General features: G+C 52.1%; 7 non-coding genes across 7 annotated transcripts; 2 read left to right on the plus strand and 5 right to left on the minus strand.

The window, feature by feature from the left end:
* Positions 1–324: 324 nt before the first annotated feature.
* TRNAM-CAU (transfer RNA methionine (anticodon CAU)) lies at positions 325–398 on the minus strand. The gene has a single exon. It is a non-coding gene; the product is annotated as a tRNA-Met (tRNA).
* Positions 399–7659: 7261 nt separating this feature from the next.
* Positions 7660–7732, minus strand: TRNAK-CUU (transfer RNA lysine (anticodon CUU)). The gene has a single exon. It is a non-coding gene; the product is annotated as a tRNA-Lys (tRNA).
* A 2841-nt stretch (positions 7733–10573) lies between these two features.
* TRNAV-AAC (transfer RNA valine (anticodon AAC)) lies at positions 10574–10646 on the minus strand. The gene has a single exon. It is a non-coding gene; the product is annotated as a tRNA-Val (tRNA).
* A 433-nt stretch (positions 10647–11079) lies between these two features.
* TRNAK-CUU (transfer RNA lysine (anticodon CUU)) lies at positions 11080–11152 on the minus strand. Its single transcript has one exon. It is a non-coding gene; the product is annotated as a tRNA-Lys (tRNA).
* Positions 11153–11699: 547 nt separating this feature from the next.
* Positions 11700–11771, minus strand: TRNAG-UCC (transfer RNA glycine (anticodon UCC)). Its single transcript has one exon. It is a non-coding gene; the product is annotated as a tRNA-Gly (tRNA).
* A 1894-nt stretch (positions 11772–13665) lies between these two features.
* TRNAS-UGA (transfer RNA serine (anticodon UGA)) lies at positions 13666–13747 on the plus strand. The gene has a single exon. It is a non-coding gene; the product is annotated as a tRNA-Ser (tRNA).
* Positions 13748–15944: 2197 nt separating this feature from the next.
* On the plus strand, positions 15945–16018 carry TRNAM-CAU (transfer RNA methionine (anticodon CAU)). Its single transcript has one exon. It is a non-coding gene; the product is annotated as a tRNA-Met (tRNA).
* Positions 16019–17774: the final 1756 nt, after the last annotated feature.

Here is a 17774-nt window from a genome sequence, read left to right on the forward strand (position 1 = left end):
GGCTGATTGGGGAGAAGAAGGAAACCACAAGCCCCAAGAGGTTTCACCCCCCCTCTCTTGAAAAGCTCCTCATGCCCACAGACCCTGACTCTCCATGGCTGCAGAGGTTGCACCCTCATGCCCCTGAGGAAATCATAAGGATGTGTGGGCCTGGCTTTCCTGTCTCTGCAAGTGCAGTCAGAGCCCTGCCTGCCAGTGCCAGCAGCCTCTGCACCTGCTCCAGGCTTGTGGTTTCCTTCTTTCCAATGTTCCTCCCCAATCAGCCTTTTCCTGAACCAGCAGTTCCATGGGTGGCCAGGGGAGGCCTCTTCTGTGTCCTAGAAAAGGCACCACTGGGACTTGAACCCAGGATTTCCTGTTTATGAGGCAGGTGCTTTAGCCAACTAAGCCATGGTGCCCTCCTCCAAAGTCTCTTTAAAATGGCTCTTTATGTTTCCACACAACACTTTTGACTCCCAAAGTGCAGCCGTTCCCCACTTCCCTCCAGCCATCGAGCCCAGGCGGTGTCTGGCCCCCTGGGCACAGAAAGCTACAGCTCAGTGGGCAGGGGGCTTTGGCTTCCTTGCTCATGGGATGCTGTTGCAGGAAGGGCTGCTCAGCAGGGACGGGGTTCACCTGTTGAGGAAGGGAAGAGTATTTGGGTGCCGACTGGCTAACCTAGTGAGGAGGCTTTAAACTAGGTTTGATGGGGGCAGGTGCCCAAAGCCCACAGGAAAGTGAACAACATGGACACTTGGGAGATGGGCCAGAAATGGGAGAGAGCAGGGGTTGTAACAGCAGAGATAAAGGAGGGACGTGGGACCACTGGGAAGCAAAATCTAATCTGTGTCTTAGATGCTCGTATAGACACACAGGACTATGGGTAATAAGCAGGAAGTTGGTATCACAGGGACTTGGTGGGATAATACACGACTGGAATATTGGCACAGAAGGGTAGAGCTTGCTAGGGAAGGATTGGCAGGGAAAAGGGAGGAGGAGTTTCCTTAGATATGAAACATGCGAACACTTGGCCTGAGGTGGAGATAGACACAGGAGTGGACTTGTCAGGAGTCTCTGGGTGAGGTTAAAGGGGTAAAACCCCAGGGTGATGTCACACTAGGCGTCTATTCCAGACACCTCCCCAGGCAGAAGAGGTGCATGAGGCTTTTTAGACAATTAACAAAAACATCCAAAGCGCAGCTGGTTTCACTCACACTCAACCTCACCCACAGCTGGGAGGCAGTTTGCAGGGAGCTGAAAAGAAACAGAAGAGGGGAAACTGGAGCCTGGCAGAACCAAGTCTTGGGATTCTTCTGTGTCCAGATGTGCTAAGCAGCTGGCAGCCAAGCTCCCAAGTGCTGGTCTGTTCCTGCCCTCCCCAGGCAGGCGAATCCCCTCTTCTGGGTGTTACAGGCTGGACTTTGCCTGCCTGACTTTTAGCCAGGGAACTGCTCCCTGTGAGGCAAACAGGAAACCCCCCGCACTGCAGAAACCAACCCATTGCCTTATGGGAAGAGAAGGAGCCCTTGGAAACAGCCCCTGGCTGGCTCTGCCTGTGGAAAAGAAAGAGCAAATCTTTACCACTGGAGAATGCAGGTATCGATCCCACTGCCTCTCACATGTGAAGTGAGCACTCAAAGCCCACGTTCTCCAACTGCAGCTCAGTGCTCATCCCTTATTTTCATTGTCGGGGCTCAGTGGCCCCCTCCCTCTTCCTACCTGCTCTCCCAAAGCAGACAGACCTGGCTCCCCTTTCCTTTCCCCCAGCAATTGCCATGCTGCAAAGCAGAGAGTCATAGAACCGTAGAGCTGGAAGAGACCTCAGAAGTCCATCAAGTCCAGCCCCCTGCTCTAGAGAGTGGAGATATCGAGTTCAGCACTCTCTGTGGTGCAATAGAAAACATGTTGGACTTTTAAGCTGCAATAGTTAATGTGAACCCAGCAAGACATTTGAAGACTGTAGGTTCAAGTTCCATGAGTGTCACTTTAGCTGCTTTCTCATTTCCAGGGCACCTTTTACGGACCAGCCAATCCTTAGGCTGACACCGGGGTGGAATGAGTCCGGACAGTTCCCAGCAGACCCCAGTGAGGGTGGAGGAAAGGGCTGGTTCTTGGGGTTGGGGCTGGGGGTTGTTCTGAAAGGCTGCAGGTGCCGTTAGACTGTTTTGTCCCTCCCTGTCTCTACTAGTGCTGAGCAACACTCAGGCTGTGTCTGCCCTACACTGCTCTTCTGGGAAAAGCTACGCAAATTTCAAAACCTAATTTCTGCAGCTTTTTCTGCTGCTTTTTTTGGAAGAGGCTTTTCTGACATTTGGCCTGTTACACTGGGCAAGTCACACAAGGGAGGCAGCAGGAAGAGCCGGCCCAATGCACCAGCCTTCCAGGGCAGGGGAGGCCAAGCCACAAGCCTCCAGCAGCTGCCTGGCCTGACTCATCTCCCTTCCCCAGGCTGGCACCAAGGAGCATTTTCAGCTGATGTCACCCCACTCTGTCACGTGGGAGTTGGGCTCATCCCAGGCACAGACTGGTCAGCAGCAGCTGCACATACCTGGGCACTCAGGGGAGCAGCAATAAGAGCAGACCCTGTGTTTCTGCCTGACTTTGAACCACGGACTTTTTGCGTGTTAGGCAAATGTGATAACCCCTACACCACAGAAACACACTTTAGTGATAATGGAACTTGTCTGACTCTTCTGTTCCTGGCTCTTTCTAACACCCTGCTCTGTGGGGGAGGGGAATGCACCTTGTGAACACTCCACCTCTTGTTCTCAGGGACGCCACTAACCCGAGCTGCCAGCTCCTCATTTCCTCACCAGCCCCTTGAGATTTGTAGCTCAAAGCTGGAGCTGCTGTGGCAGGAGGTGAAGCTACAGAAGCTGATGGGGGACAATCAGCGGGGGGAGGGTTATTTTTTCTCCTCTGTGGGCTGATGTGGCTAGAACTGAGGAGAAGAAAATCCTCTTCCCTTCTCCTCAGAAGATGGAAATTGCAGTTGGTTCTCTATCTGGTTCTACTGGAGCTGGACCCCAGGACTAGACTTTTTCTTTCTAAAACCCTGGTGAAAACTGAGAGTAAATTGTTTGTGGACTGAGAATGTGAGTTAAAGAAGGGCGTCACCCAACATGGGGCTTGAATCCATGATCCTGAGATTAAGAGCTTTATGTTGTTTTGTTAACTGAGCTACCCAGACTGGCTACACCAAGTCTTTTCATGCCCCTATGACAGGGTAGCAGGAGCCAAGTGCTCTCAACTTCCTGACTTGGCTCTTTCTTGCTTCCAGTGGGGGGTTCTGGTCTGTGGGGAGGTTTGAGCTCAAATCCCCCTCCTGACACACCCACTTTTTTCCCCACAAGGAACGGCCCCATTTCCATCTCTCCAGTGACAGGAGAAGGGGCCGGTTTCAGGATTTCTTGCGCAAGAACCTCTGAGTGTAGACCTAGCCCTGCAGTCAGAGTTCAAAGGCTGTACCAAGTGGCCAGGAATGACGTCCCTTGTTTCAGTATTTTTTCGTCTATAAAATTATCAAGCTATATTTAGCTAAGCTGTTTGTGAGTAACTGGCGGGTACCACAGTAGCCCACATCCGCACAAGCGCAAACGACCTCACTAGTGGTGCACATTATGAAACTCACTCCACCCATGGATGGAAAATCTCAGAGGGAACATGGCCCCCCTGCCCATCTTCTTCCCTGCATTGGCAGCCACAGTCCCTTTCAGCCACTGGGACACTCCGGGAAGAAAGGCAGGAATGGGGCCAAGTGCAAGTCAGGCTGAGGGGGGCAGGCAAAGCTCATCTTGCCTTGCAGGTCCACTGGCAGCAGCATCTCTCTTGTATTCTGCTGAGAGAAAAATATGCCTGAGAGAAACAGGGGCCTCAGAGAGCTTGCAGCCGTTGCCAAAGTAGCTCAGTTGGGAGAGCATTAGACTAAAGGTCCCTGGTTCAATCCCGGGCTTTGGCAGAAGCCTTAGTCAATGTGGCTTAGTCTCTTTTGTCATCTCTCCATCTCTGGCAGGCCAATATCTGCAGTCAGAGTTCAAAGGCTGTATCAAGAGGCTGGGAATGACATAATAAAGTTGATGATATTTCAGGGTTAGAAGTGGGAAAGGGGATTTCATGTCACCTCAGAGATTGTTGACACAGTAGAACAGGGCTCTTGGCTTCAGCTGCTCCCAGCCTTGCGTCTCTGTTTTTAATTCCATGCCCCCAGAAATGAACAGTAACAGAGCCTGCCTCGGACTAAATCTGAGGCTTCCCCATACTGAGGACACGCTATTTCTATTTTCTTAGACTGGAAGTTATTATGTTGATTTAAGCAATTTCAAAATAGTTTCCAAGTATACACATGCCCTTATAGTCCTGGTCTTCACAACATCCTCTGGCAAGGAGTTCCACAGGTTGACTGTGCGTTGTGTGAAGAAATTGTTCCTTTTGTTTGTTTTCAACCTGCTAATATCATGATGCATCCTTAGTTCTTCTATTATGGGAACAAGAAAAATACCTTTGCTTATTTACAGTCTCAAAACAGCCATGATTTATAGACCTCTATTTTATTTCCACTCTGTCTCCATCTTTCTAAGATGAAAAGTTCCAATCTCTCTTCATGTGGCAGCTGATCCAAACCTTTCATCATTTTTGTTGTGCTTGTCTGAAGTTTCCAATGCCAAGGTATGGGTTTTTTGTTGGGGGCGGGGGGTAAGGCAACCACATTTCCAGTCAGTGCTCAAGTTGTGGGCACAGCATGGATTTACAGAGATGTAATATGATAGTCACTGTCTTATTGACAAGGACCTTTTAAAATAATTTCTAACATCCCATTTGTGGTTGCACATGGAGTGGATGTTTTCAGAGATCTCTCCAGCTGTGACTTGTTGTAGGCAGATTTGTTTCCATTTAGTATGTGTGTTACTAATTGTTTATACTAATTATACGGAATAATTGCCAGACTCAAAGCTCACAGCAATTTTCCATGAAAAGTTGCTTTCCCCTCCCCATCATGGTGCTGGAAAAAGAGTTAGTAACAGAATAGTTATCCAAGTTTAAGCACTTTTGTGGCTTTCTGTGGTGTAGTAGGTATGATGTTTGCCTAACATGCAAAAAGTCCCTGGTTCACAGCCAGGCAGAAACAGATGGTCTGCTTTCATTGCAGCTCCTCTTGGTGCCCAGGAAAGTTCAGGTCTTGCTGCCCATCCTGAGGCTAGGTATGGGGCCACCTCTTCCTGCTGCCTCCTTGTGAGACTGGCCCAAGGAGGAATAGGACAGAGAATGGAAGCCAAGCTGAGGGAGGCAAACCAGAGGCTCTGGGACTCAGTGGTTGAGGAGAACCCTCCCTCTTGTTCTACCAAATCCTGTGGGGGTGGGGCTGGCTGTGGGGAGGCAGAGGCCTGGGTTTGTCCGAGGGATGCCCCTTGCAGCCCAGGAGAAGAAGGGGGCTCTGGGTGGAAGGAAAACAAGCAACGCTGGTCCCAGTGGGCATGAGCTGAGGCTCCAGTTCAGCATAATTGAGTCACTGAGCTGAGGAAGTGGTGTTGGGTGGAGGTCCCATGGTGTAAGGAGCAGCACTTGGGCCTGGGAGTCCTGCAAGCTGAGTCCAAATCTCAGTGGGACCTGCTAGTGTTTGGCTGCAAAACCCTCCCACTTCCCACTTCCACTGCTTTGCCTTCCTTCCCCTTAGGTTCATGAGAGACAATTTCTTACCTAACGCTGGGACTAAGTCTAGACTGGCATGATTGGCATGATTTTCCGGAGATGCTTTTAATGGAAAAGTTTTTCGTTAAAAGCATTTGCGGAAAAGAGCGTCTAGATTGGCACGGATGCTTTTCCGCAAAAGCACTTTTTGCAGAAAAGCATCCGTGGCCAATCTAGATGCGGTTTTCCGCAAAAAAGCCCCGATCACCATTTTCGCCATCGGGGCTTTTTTGCACAAAACAAATCTCAACTGTCTACACTGGCCCTTTTGCGCAAAAGTTTTTCGCAAAAGGGACTTTTGCCTGAACAGGAGCAGCATAGTATTTCCTCAAGAAGCACTGATTTCTTACAGTAGGGAGTCAGAGCTTCTGCAGAAATTCAAGCAGCCAGTGTAGACAGCTGGCAAGTTTTTCCAGAAAAGTGGCTGATTTTCCGGAAAAACTGGCCAGTCTAGACACACCCATTAAGTCTCCCTCTGTGCCTTGTGCTGGGGAGCCTGACCCCTGCAGGGAACCTTGGGGTAGCCACTGCTACAGCAGGAATTTGGGCATCAGGTCACCCCACTGGGGACAATGGAGGGAAGAGAAGAGTTTTCCCTGCTATTGGGGGAAGCTGGCCAGGCCAAGGCCCTTTCAGCCACTGGGTCTGTGCAGGCTGGAGCCTCCTCCTACCAGCTCTCTGGCCCGAGTCCTGCAAACACCTGAGCCTTTTGCCTGCTTCTGCTTCCCTGTCCATAGCAGGAGGCAAAATGAGGGCAAGTCAACAAAACAAACACCCCAGTGGCCAGCATAGGGCTTGAACCCATGATTTTGGCATCATTAGCACCACGTGCTAACCAACTGAGCTAGCCGGCAAACAAAAGTGCAGTTCACAAGTGGCCCTTTCAAGAAATGCGCCTCACACAGCTGCAGCGATGTCTCTGCAGCTGCCAAGGGCTCTTCTCTGCCAGGGCCACTAGTGACTCACTGTGATGTGGGCTGGCTAGTCCAGCTGGTTTGAGGTTCGGTCACGGTGGCTGCAGTCAACATGGTGCACTGAGACCCAGGGCAAAGAGGCAGCCGGATTCTCTTGCTGCCAGCATCTTGCCTCCCAGCTACTTCCCTGTCAGCAACAGCCACAGCCCCTTTCGGCCACTGGATCAGCGCGGGAAGGGAGGCGGGAATGGGGCCATGCCATTCCACTCACAGCGCACTACATCATATCCTGCACATGCAGGCTGCCTGCACACAGCATCCCAGCCTGCACATGCTAGCAGCTGGCCGCTGAGCATAGGGAGTGGCTCCGGCAGCGGTGAGGGATTCATGTGTGGTGGCAGCTCACATTTTCCTAGGTCCTCCTGGGACACAGAAGAGGCCTCCCCTGGCCACCCATGGAACTGCTGGTTCGGGAAAAGCCAAATGAGCCATGGTGCCCTCCTCAGGGAGTTTGGTGAAACTGTTCTACTCTATGGTCCTAGACAACACCTTTGACTCCCAAAGTGCAGCCATTCCCTATTTCCCTCCAGCCCTGGCGGTGTCTGGCTCCCTGGGCACAGAAGGCTACAGATCAGCGGGCAGAGGCTCTGAAATGCACATCCCCCCCAGCCGCTGGGGCTGTAGAATTTACCTTTGAGGTTTGGCATAGTTTGGGGGAGGGAGAAGTGCAGCAAACATTGATCATCTGGCTTGTAAATCCCTTGGTCCTAGGGTTTGGGTTGGAGTCCCCAGGAGGGGACCCGGCCTTCTTCAATTTGCTGGAAGGAGGTGAAGCTACAGAAGCTGACGGGGACAATCAGTGGGCGGAGGGTTATTTTTTTCTCCTCCCTGAGCTGATGTGGCTAGAACTGAGAAGAAGAAAATCCTCTTCCCTTCTCCTCAGAAGATGGAAATTGCAGTTGGTTCTCCCTCTGCTTCTACTAAAGCTGGACCCCAGAACTAGACTTTTTCTTTCTAAAACTCTGGTGAAAACTGAGAGCCAATTGCTTGTAGACTGAGAAAGTGAGTTAAAGAAAGGAACTGCCCAGCACAGGGCTTGAACCCATGACCCAGAGATTAAGAGTCTCAGGCTCTACCAATTGAGCTAGCAAGGCTCTGTACAAAAAGTTTCCTAATATCCCATCCCAGCATAACAGGAGCCAAGAGTTCTCCACTGCCTGACTCAAGGCTCTTTCTTGCCCATAATGTGGGGTTCTGGTCTGTGGAGAGGTTTGAACTCGAACCCCACTCCCGACACACCCACTTCTTTCCCCACAAGGAACGGCCCCATTTCCATCTCTCCAGGGACAGGAGAAGGGCTCTGGCCTGTTCTCTGCAAAATGCTCAGCCTGTTTCATTTTCTGCAGGAACGAGTGGGATCCATGCGCCCTGTTCCCCAGTGAGAGGTATGTGTCCTCTTCCCCCCTTTCCACAGACACAGCAGCCAGGGGGTTGTACACCTGCAGTGGCCCTTTCCTACTTGGCCTCCCACAAAGCTGGGGTGAAAAATTCCTAGACCCCAGCCCTCCTGCCAGGGCAGAGGTAGCAGGATTCACTCCCATCTTCTCCTGCCCGTGCCCTGGTACTGAGGGGCCGGCCCCTTTCCTGCTGCCCCAACTCTTATTCCCACAATGCACTTTGTGCAGGGGCCATTGGTGTTTGTGCCAAGGTGCACGGCTGGGAGCCAGGACTCAGGACCCTTCCCCCAATTCCCCCTCTGACCCGCTCACACTGTCTGGCTGCCTCCAGCACGGGCTGAGCTCAGGAGTCAGGTGGGTGACCTGCCCTGCAGCTGTGATGGCATCAGGCCCTTCCCGCCGGCCTGCTCCGTCTGGAGATGGAGCTCCAGTGGCCTCAGACACCCAGCAAGAGGAACAAAATTTTCTCCAGTGAACCTCAGGGTATAGAAGCCAAAGCACCTGAACCTTGTAACAACCAGCTCAGTCTTAGTAGGTCCCACTGAGATTTGAACTTAGATTGCAGGATTCAGAGTCCTGAGTGCTGCCCCTTACACCATAGGACCTGTGGTGTGAAAGTGCAGTGGGCACCTCTGACTCTCAGCTCTCAGGCTGGCCTCTGCTCTCCTGGCTCCCTCCAGCTACTTCATCTCCCAGGACTTCCTGTGAGAAATGTGTCACTTTCACCCCTGGGAGCAGCTCAGCCATGCAAAGCGGCTGCCTGGGGCAGGACATTAGCCCTGGAGGGCAGGGGTGGGTGTGGCAGTGACATCACAAGGGCCTTTCGCAGCCCCTCAGCTTATTGGCTAAAGGAGGTTGGGAGGTGGTGACCTCACAGAGAGTCCATGACAGTGGCCAGGTGGGCCAGGCTGCAGGGCAGGGGCCATCTCAGAGCCCCCCCATGGCTTTGCTGCAGGGAGTCTCCTTGAGAGTTGCCTTGAGGCCTTTTCGGAGCCTTCTCCTTTCCCACGACTAACTGACCTAGATGACAGATGTCGCTGTGGAGAAGGGTTAGGGTTAAGTGCCTCCACAAAAACCATTGTAAATGCAGCAGCGGAATTAGCTCAAGTGGTAGAGTACTTGCTTAGCATGCGAGAGGCAGTGGGATTGATGCCCACATTCTCCAACTGCAGCTCAGCTCTTATCCATTGTTTTCACTGTCAGGGCTCAGTGGCCCCCTCCCTCTTCCTACCTGCTCTCCCAAAAGAGACAGACCTGGCTCCCCTTTCTTTGCCACCAGCAATTGCCATGCTGCAAAGCAGAGAGTGGAGATATCAGGCTCTGTGGTGCAATGGAAAGCATGTTGGACTTTTAAGCTGCAACAAAATGCAGCACTTTAAAGCTGTGTAGCACTTTAAAGACTAACAAGATGGTTTATTAGATGATGAGCTTTCGTGGGCCAGACCCACTTCCTCAGATCAAATAGTGGAAGAAAATTGTCACCACCATATATATCAAAGGATACAAAAAAAAACCGAACACATATGAAAAGGACAAATCAAATTTCAGAACAGAACGGGGATGCCGGGGGGGAAGGTAAATGTCTGTGAGCTAATGATATTAGAGGTGATAATTGGGGAAGCTATCTTTGTAATGGGTAAGATAACTAGAGTCTTTGTTAGGACCCCGCCGTAAAGTGTCGAATTTTAGCATGAATAACAGTTCAGAGGATTCCCTTTAAAGTGCAGTTTTAAAAGGCTTTTGAAGCAGGATGCAGGTAATTAAGTCATTGAGATAATGTCCTTTCTGGTTGAAATGGCAAGAAACTGTTTTTTTCTGTATTTTGTTTCAGCTACCCTAGACTAACATGGCTACTTTTCTATCACTATTTTAAGCTGCAGTGATTCATGTGAGCCCAGCTAGACATTCAAAGTTTGTGGGTTCAAGTCCCACGAGTGTCACTTTAGCTGCTTTCTCATTTCCAGGGCGCAGCTTTTACAGAACAGGCAATCCTTAGGGTGAAACTGGGGTGGGCTTGAGTCCAGACAGTTCCCAGCAGACCCCAGTGAGGATGGAGGGAAGGGCTGGTTCTTGTGGTTGGGGCTGGGAGTTGTTCTGAAAGGCTTCAGGTGCCATTAGATCGTTTCATCCTTCCCTGTCTCCTACCAGTGCTGAGCAACACTCAGGCTTTGTCTGCCCTACACTGCTCTTCTGGGAAAAGCTACGCAAACTTCAAAACCCAATTTGTGCAGCTTTTTCTTCTGCTTTTTTTTTTTTTTTTTTTTGGAAGAGGCTTTTCGGACATTTGGCCTGTTACACTGGGCAAGTCACACAAGGGAGGCAGCAGGCAGAGCCGGCCCAATGTACCAGCCTCCTAGGGCAGGGGAGGCCAAGGCACAAGCAGCTGCCTGGCCTAATTTATCTGGCTTCCCCAGGTTGGCACCCAGGGGCATTATCAGCTGACGTTACCCCCCCCCCGTCACATGAGCGTTGGGCTCATCAACAGGCTGGTCAGCAGCAGCTGCAGTTACCTGGGCACCGCAATAAGAGAAGACCCTGTGTTTCTGCCTGGATTTTTACCAGGGACCTTTTGCGTGTTAGGCAAACATGATAACCACTACACCACAGAAACACATTTCAAGGGATGGAACTTGGCTGACTGTTCTGTTCCTAGCTCTTTCTAACACCCTGCTCTGCAGGGGAGGGGGATGCTCCTTGTGAACACTCCACCTCTTGTTCTCAGGGAAGTGCCTAATTTCCTCACCAGCCCCTTGAGATTTGTAGCTCAAAGCTGGAGCTGCTGTGGAAGGAGGTGAAGCTACAGAAGCTGATGGGGGACAATCAGCCGGTGAAGGGTTATTTTTTCTCCCCCCTGGGCTGATGTGGCTAGAACTGAGAAGAAGAAAATCCTCTTCCCTTCTCCTCAGAAGATGGAAATTGCAGTTGGTTCTCTCTTTGGTTCTACTAAAGCTGGACCCCAGGACTAGACTTTTTCTTTCTAAAACCCTGGTGAAAACTGAGAGCCAATTGCTTACAGGCTGAGAATGTGAGTTAAAGAAGGGCTCTGCCCAGCATGGGGTTTGAACCCATGACCCTGAGATTAAGAGTCACATGCTCTACCAACTGAGCTAGCCAGGCTGTGTGGGAAAAGCTTCCTAATATCCCATCTCAGGGGAACAGGAGCCAAGTGTTCTCCACTGCCTGACTCAAGGCTCTTTCTTGCCCCTAATGTGGGGTTCTGGTCTGTGGAGAGGTTTGAACTCGAACCCCACTCCCGACACACCCACTTCTTTCCCCACAAGGAACGGCCCCATTTCCATCTCTCCAGGGACAGGAGAAGGGCTCTGGCCTGGTCTCTGCAAAATGCTCAGCCTGTTTTATTTTCTGCAGGAAGGAGTGGGATGGTTGTGCCCTGTTCCCCAGTGAGAGGTATGTGTCCTCTTCCCCTTTTCCACAGACACAGCAGGCCAGGGGGCTATGAGCCTCCAACATCCTAGACCAAGTCAGAGCCAAGGTCAAGGGATCGCAGCAGAGGTATGTGAGGGAGGAACCACATTACTGTGCATGCTCTCGGAGAGGATGAAAAGCCACAAGAGGCAGCCCGCAGCTGCAGGACCCATTTGTGCCTGTTTTTCAGGGTTCAAGTAAAGCCTCACTAAGGATATTTGATGCTCCCTCTTTATATTGCATTGGCTGGGAATTGAACCCAGGTCAACTGCTTGGAAGGCAGCTATGCTCACCACTATACCACCAATGCCTGCCTGAAAAGTTGCTGGGAAAATTAGTGAGGAAATTCTACATCTGCCATGAGGCCAGCCAGAGGCGAGAGGGTGCCTGTGTGGTTTGGGTAAAGCAGAACTTCTTGGCTATTAGGCAGAGACCAGAAGTGGTGACGGTGGGGTAGTGACTGCCCTGCACTCTCCATGGTTTAAGGAGCTGGGCAGGAGAGGAGTCCCAGAGGTTGTTGGGTGGGAGAATAGAGTTTATCAGACTTTGGACTAAGCTCTAGAGCAGCCAAGGGAGAGGTGGGGAAGTGACTTCTGGATACTCTTTGTGGCCCAGGGATGAGGACTAAGAGCCGTCCTTGTGTTTTTTGCTGTAAAGTGTTGTTTCTGGGTCCTTTGCCTAAGATCGAGCACTTCTGCCTTTCGGAGAGCCATGTCTCAGGCACAAGACCCCAGAGACCCCTTCAGGGACACATCACAGGACCAAGCAAGGGGCAGAAACACTGGGCACTGTCAGTGTCTGGGCCAGAGATAAAGACCCTCTTGGAGCTGTGATCCGAGGGGGAGTCTCTGCAGGCCCGGCAGTCCAGGTGGACGAATGCAGACATTTATGAACATAAAAACATAAGAACGGCCATACTGGGTCAGACCGAAGGTCCATCTAGCCCAGTGTCCTGTCTGCCGACAGTGGCCAGTGCCAGGTGCCCCGGGGGCGGTGGACCGAAGACAACGATCAAGCGATTTGTCTCCTGCCATCCGTCTTCAGCCTCTGACAAACAGAGGCCAAGGACACCATTTTATCCCCTGGCTAATAGCCTTTTATGGACCTAACCGCCATGAAATTATCTAACATATGGCTCAATGGCTGATGGCCTTGCAGAGAAAGGCCACCTCCCCACTCCTGCATCCTAGCCCAAGTCAGACCCAAGGTCAACGAATTGCGGGAGGGGTATGTGAGGGCCTGTGAGGGCAGGTCCCGCTCTGGGGAAGCACCGCAGCACTGTGCATACTGTGAGGAACTGGACCGAATCCAGGGGTGTGGGGAGCCCCTGTCTCCAGGGATAGTTGTGGAGTCTGGGATGGAGACACCTGGGCAGCAGCGGCGGCAGCTTCAGGATGACAACGCTGATGACCTGCAGTGCCAGGAGACGCAGGAGGACTCCCAAACGTCTTCAGGCAGCGGGGAGGGAACATCAGGTGAGTGCTGGGAGGTTGCAACACCCAGGACATGTCGACACTTGCAGTCTCCTTCAGGAGAGGGATGCAAATGGAGACATTCGAAATTGTAAATGAAACCGGGATTTAAATATCCTGCGTTACATTTGCATAATCGCGTCCGGGTGCTGTTTCAAAATACTTTATTATGAAATAAAAAACAGTGTTTAGATGCAGTTATTTGGGGAGAAAACCCTTCTTCCGAAATAACCCTTAAACACTCACCTCTGGTCTGGACCTAACAGCAGTGTCAGCATTTGCTAGTCGGGGCTCTGGACAGCACCTGCACAGAGGGAGATGGGAACTGCAGGACGCCCTGGCCAACTGTTCCAATGTCTCACAGCAGAAAAGACAGCAAAAGAGGCCAATGCAAATAGCCCCAGGGCAGCCAGGGAGTCAGCACATTGGTCTGTGGGGCAGGGAGCTGGGGGCAGGGCTGGGCTCTAACTCACTGGGTGCCCTTGGCTTGTTCAGTGAACCTCTCCCTGGCTCTATGGCCCTGTCTGTACAGCAGGGACAGCAACACTCACAGCCCCACAGGAGGAGGCTGGTTTGAAGCTTCACCCCATGGCCCAGCAAGGAGCCCCCATGCTTCCCCTGTGTTCTGGGAGCCAGGTTTGCTGTGTGAATTCTGTGGGGCAGGTGAGGTGAGGTCTAGGCACTGGGATTAGTTACCAGTTTCCTTGGTCTTGGGACATTGCTATGTTCACAGCTGTGATGGCTGAGTGGTTAAGGCGTTGGACTTGAAATCCAATAGGGTTTCCCTGCGCAGGTTCAAATCCTGCTCACAGCGAGGTCTGTGTTTTGGCCACACCCCTAACCAGAGCAACAAGCTGCACAAACCCTGAGACTCTCTCCATGTCCCCAGTCAATCCCTTTCTGCGCCTTCTGAGAGAGACACGGCGCATGGTGCCTCATTATGGGTCCCAGAGCTCTAGGGAAACTCTCAGCTCCTGCAGCCTCTGCCCCTTGCCCAGCACCACATGGCTCAGCCCTACCCCTGGGGGCTCTCCTGCTCCAGTGTGTGATAGGAGTTGAGTGAGAGGATGGAGCGTCTGGGCCTGTCATGAAGGGCAGAAATGCTGGGGATATGATGTGGGTCACTCCTCCTGAGGCACACAGCCCCCCCCTCCGCTGTGTTGGAAGCAAAGGGTCTAGAGAAGTATTGGGGGGGGGGGGTCTTGTTCCCTGCTCTTGCTCTGCCTTGGGCAAAGAATTAGTAACAGAATATTTGTCCAAGTTTATGTACAGAAAAAAACTGACAAGCATGTTTCTGTGGGGTAGTGGTTATCATGTTTGCTTAATGTGGAAAAGGCTCCTGGTTCAAAGCCAGGCAGAAAGTGGAACAGGGGTTCTGCTCTTATTGTGGCTCCCCAGGTAAACACAGCTCCTGCTGCTTGGGATAAGCCCAATTCCCAGGCTGAGTAAAGCAAGGAACAGCAGGAGCCCTGTCCTAGAAAGAGAGGGGCCAGTGTCTGGCCCAGACAGACTCAGGCTGGGAGGACAAAGCTGCCTGACATCTCTAGTGTTCCTCAGGCGCAGGAGGACACATTGGTGCTAATAACATGCAGTGCCATCGTCCAGCCAGGCCAACAGGGAGTGTTTCTTAGGGTAGCACCTGATTTCCTGCAAGTGTAGCCCTTGTACCTTCCCCCTGGAAGGATAGATACCCAGCCTGTAGCTCAACTTTCCTCTTACACAGTAGCTTGTGATGACAGCTCTAAGCTAACCCATTAACAATTGAAGTTATTAGCCCCTGTTAGCACATGCCAAAGCCTGGGATTGAACCAGGAACTTTTAGAGCATCAGTCTAATGCTCGTCTAACTGAGCTACTTTGCCTTTAAAAAGCCTGTCTGGGATGTGTGGCAGCCGGGCCACATGTCGTCATGCCCTGCCCAGGAAGGCCAGACTGGCCTTTCCACAGCGCCCCTCCCCCACAGCCCAGAGCCAAGGTTCCCTCTAAGCCAGGCCTGGGCAATACAGGCCAGCGGGCTGGATCCAGCCCATGAAGCCACCCAACATGGCAGCAAGAAGCCTCAGGCAGATTCCCTGCTCGCCCTGCCCCCACGCGCCCTGCCCCCACGCACAGCTGAGAGAAGGGGCTGCTGGGCCCTTTGTGTCTCTCAGCTGTAGAGGAAAAGGCTTCAGGCCTGGTCCCTGCTCCAGGCTTGTTTGTGGCCAATGGGAGCTGCCTGCTTGAAGCCCTGGCCAGTCCCCACAAGCTCTTATTCACCCAGGCATGTGACCTGTACCCCCTGCGCAGGGAAGGGGCTGCCTGAGAAATGTGCTTGGCTGCTGGGAGTGTCTCCCACTGGCACCCCAGCCCCTCCCTTCCTTCCCTCAACCCACAGGCCCTCCCGATGATGGAAAAGGGCAAAGACTCAGCATATTTCATGAGTACAGATGAGGCTGGCTTCCCTGACTGAGAATTGAACCCAGACCTCAGCAGTGAAAGGGCTGAATCTTAGCCACTAGACCATCACGGACACATGAACATGAACATGAACATGCACCTCTCCTTAGCTACCCTTGCCTTTCACAGACCACTTTCTGTCCCCTTCAGGATGCGGGTCCATTTTCCATTGCCCAGAGGGGACAAGAACAGAAACCAAACAGAACATCAGAACAGCCAGACTGGGCCATGCCAGTTGTCCAACTAGCCCAGGATCCTGTCTCACAACAGCAGCCAATTTCATTGCCCAGTGGGAATCCTCAGGACAGACAATTGTTAAGTGACCCCTCCTGTCGCCCATTCCCAGCTTCTAGAATACACCAGCTAGGGATACCTGCCCTGTGCATCCTGGTTAAATGCCATTGATTAACCTTCCCTGCATTAAATTATCCAGTTCTGTTTTGGAGCAAATGTCTTGGGCTGCGCAGGCCTTGAGTCATGGCAAGAGCTGGAGGGAAGTGGGGAACGGCTGCTCTTTGGGAGTTAAAAGTGTTGTCTGGAAACATAAAGAGCAGTTTTAAAGACACTTTGGAGGAGGGCACCATGGCTTAGCTGGCTAAAGCACCTGCCTCATAAACAGGAGATCCTGGGTTCAACTCCCAGTGGTGCCTTGTTGTAACCTTTGCTCACACTTACTTATGCCCTTTTGGGACACAGAAAAGGCCTCCCCTGGCCAGTGGCCACCCATGGAACTCCTGGTTCAGGAAAAGGCTGATTGGAGAGGGGTATTGGGAACAAGGAAATCACAAGCCTGGAGCCCCTGCAGAAGCTGCTGGCACTGGCAAGGCAGGGCTCTGACTGCAATTACTGGGACAGGAGAGCCAGCTAAGCCATGGTGGCCTCATCCAAAGTGTCTTTAAAATGGCTCTTTATGTTTCCAGACAACACTTTTAACTCCCAAAGTGCAGCTGTTCCCCACTTCCCTCCAGCCATCGAGCCCAGGTGGTGTCTGGCTCCCTGGGCACAGAAAGCTACAGCTCAGTGGGCAGGGGGCTTTGGCTTCCTTGCCCATGGGATGCTGTTTCAGGGAGGGCTGCTCAGCCGGGGTGAGGTTCACCTGTTGAGGAAGGGAAGAGTATCTGGGAGCAGACTTTGAAGAAGCCAGATACACAGGAAGGGCTGATCACACTCCTCTGAAAATCAGCTTTCCATGGGTATCTGTAGCTGGCTCCAAGTCATGGGCCTTTTCATCTCGTCTCCCTCCCGAAACCAGGGAAGTGTCTCCCGCTGCTGCAGCCTGCTGAGACTCTGTCTGTACAGCAGGGACAGCAACACTCACAGCCCCACAGGAGGGCCCCTGGCCTAGCAATGTGGCCCCCTGAGCAGCCTCTGATGTTCCCTGCTTGAGCCCCAGAACCAGCCCTGAGTGAGGGGGGCAGGGAGAGCAGCTCACACATGCCAAGGGGCTGGCCAGGGCAGGACATGAGCCTGCAAGGCAGCAGTGACATCACAAGGAACTTTTACAGCACCTCAGCTCATTGGCTGGGAGGCAGTGACCTCACAGAGCAACCTCAGAGACCCCCATGGCCTGGCTGCCTGGAATCTCCTTTGTGAGGTTTCCCCTTGAACTCACCTTTAAGCCAGATCCCTGGTCAATTTACCCTCTGGATTTTACCCACAAATCACGCTGAGCCAATCCTTTAGCATCTAACATCTAAATGTTTATTACTACAATAATACAATATAGGGCACAGGACACATGCTTCTTTGCTCACCTGCACTAGCCTTTCGCAGGATGAGGGGTCCCTTCTCCCTTGCCCAGAGGGGACAAGAAAAGAAACCAAACAGAACATCAAAGCAGCCAGACTGGGCCATGCCAGTTGCCCAACTAGCCCAGGATCCTGACTCACAACAGCAGCCAATTTCATTGTCCCGAGGGAATCCTCAGGACAGACAGTTATTAAGTGATCCCATTCCCAGCTTCTGGAATACACCAGCTAGGGACACCTGCCCTGTCCATCCTGGTTAAATGCCTTTGATTATGGCTGCAGGGATCCCAAAGTTGAGTAGCTCTGCATTAAGGGATCTTATTAATGTCAAGAACCTCAAGCAATGTAAGGCCAGAGTGTGATGGAACTGGAAAGGAAAATGTTTACACTAGAAGGAATTTTTTCCAAGGGGGCACTTGGATTTGAGACAAGGACCAGTTGAGCTACAGTCAAAGACTCTATCACTGAGCTACACCCCCATAGAAGTTAGCATCAGCAGCCAGTGTTGGGAACTGGGCAGGGAACAAGAGGCTTTTGTGTAACACACAACCCAGGTGCTACCCTTGGGCTTGGTCTGCACACTGAGCAGACGGGTGGGAGGGGTCTGATGCTGTCACATATGCAAGGCAAGTCACTCACCTGGCCCCTGGGAGGGATG

This window comes from Pelodiscus sinensis, chromosome 31 (assembly GCF_049634645.1).
Source record: "Pelodiscus sinensis isolate JC-2024 chromosome 31, ASM4963464v1, whole genome shotgun sequence".
NCBI lineage: Eukaryota > Metazoa > Chordata > Testudines > Trionychidae > Pelodiscus > Pelodiscus sinensis.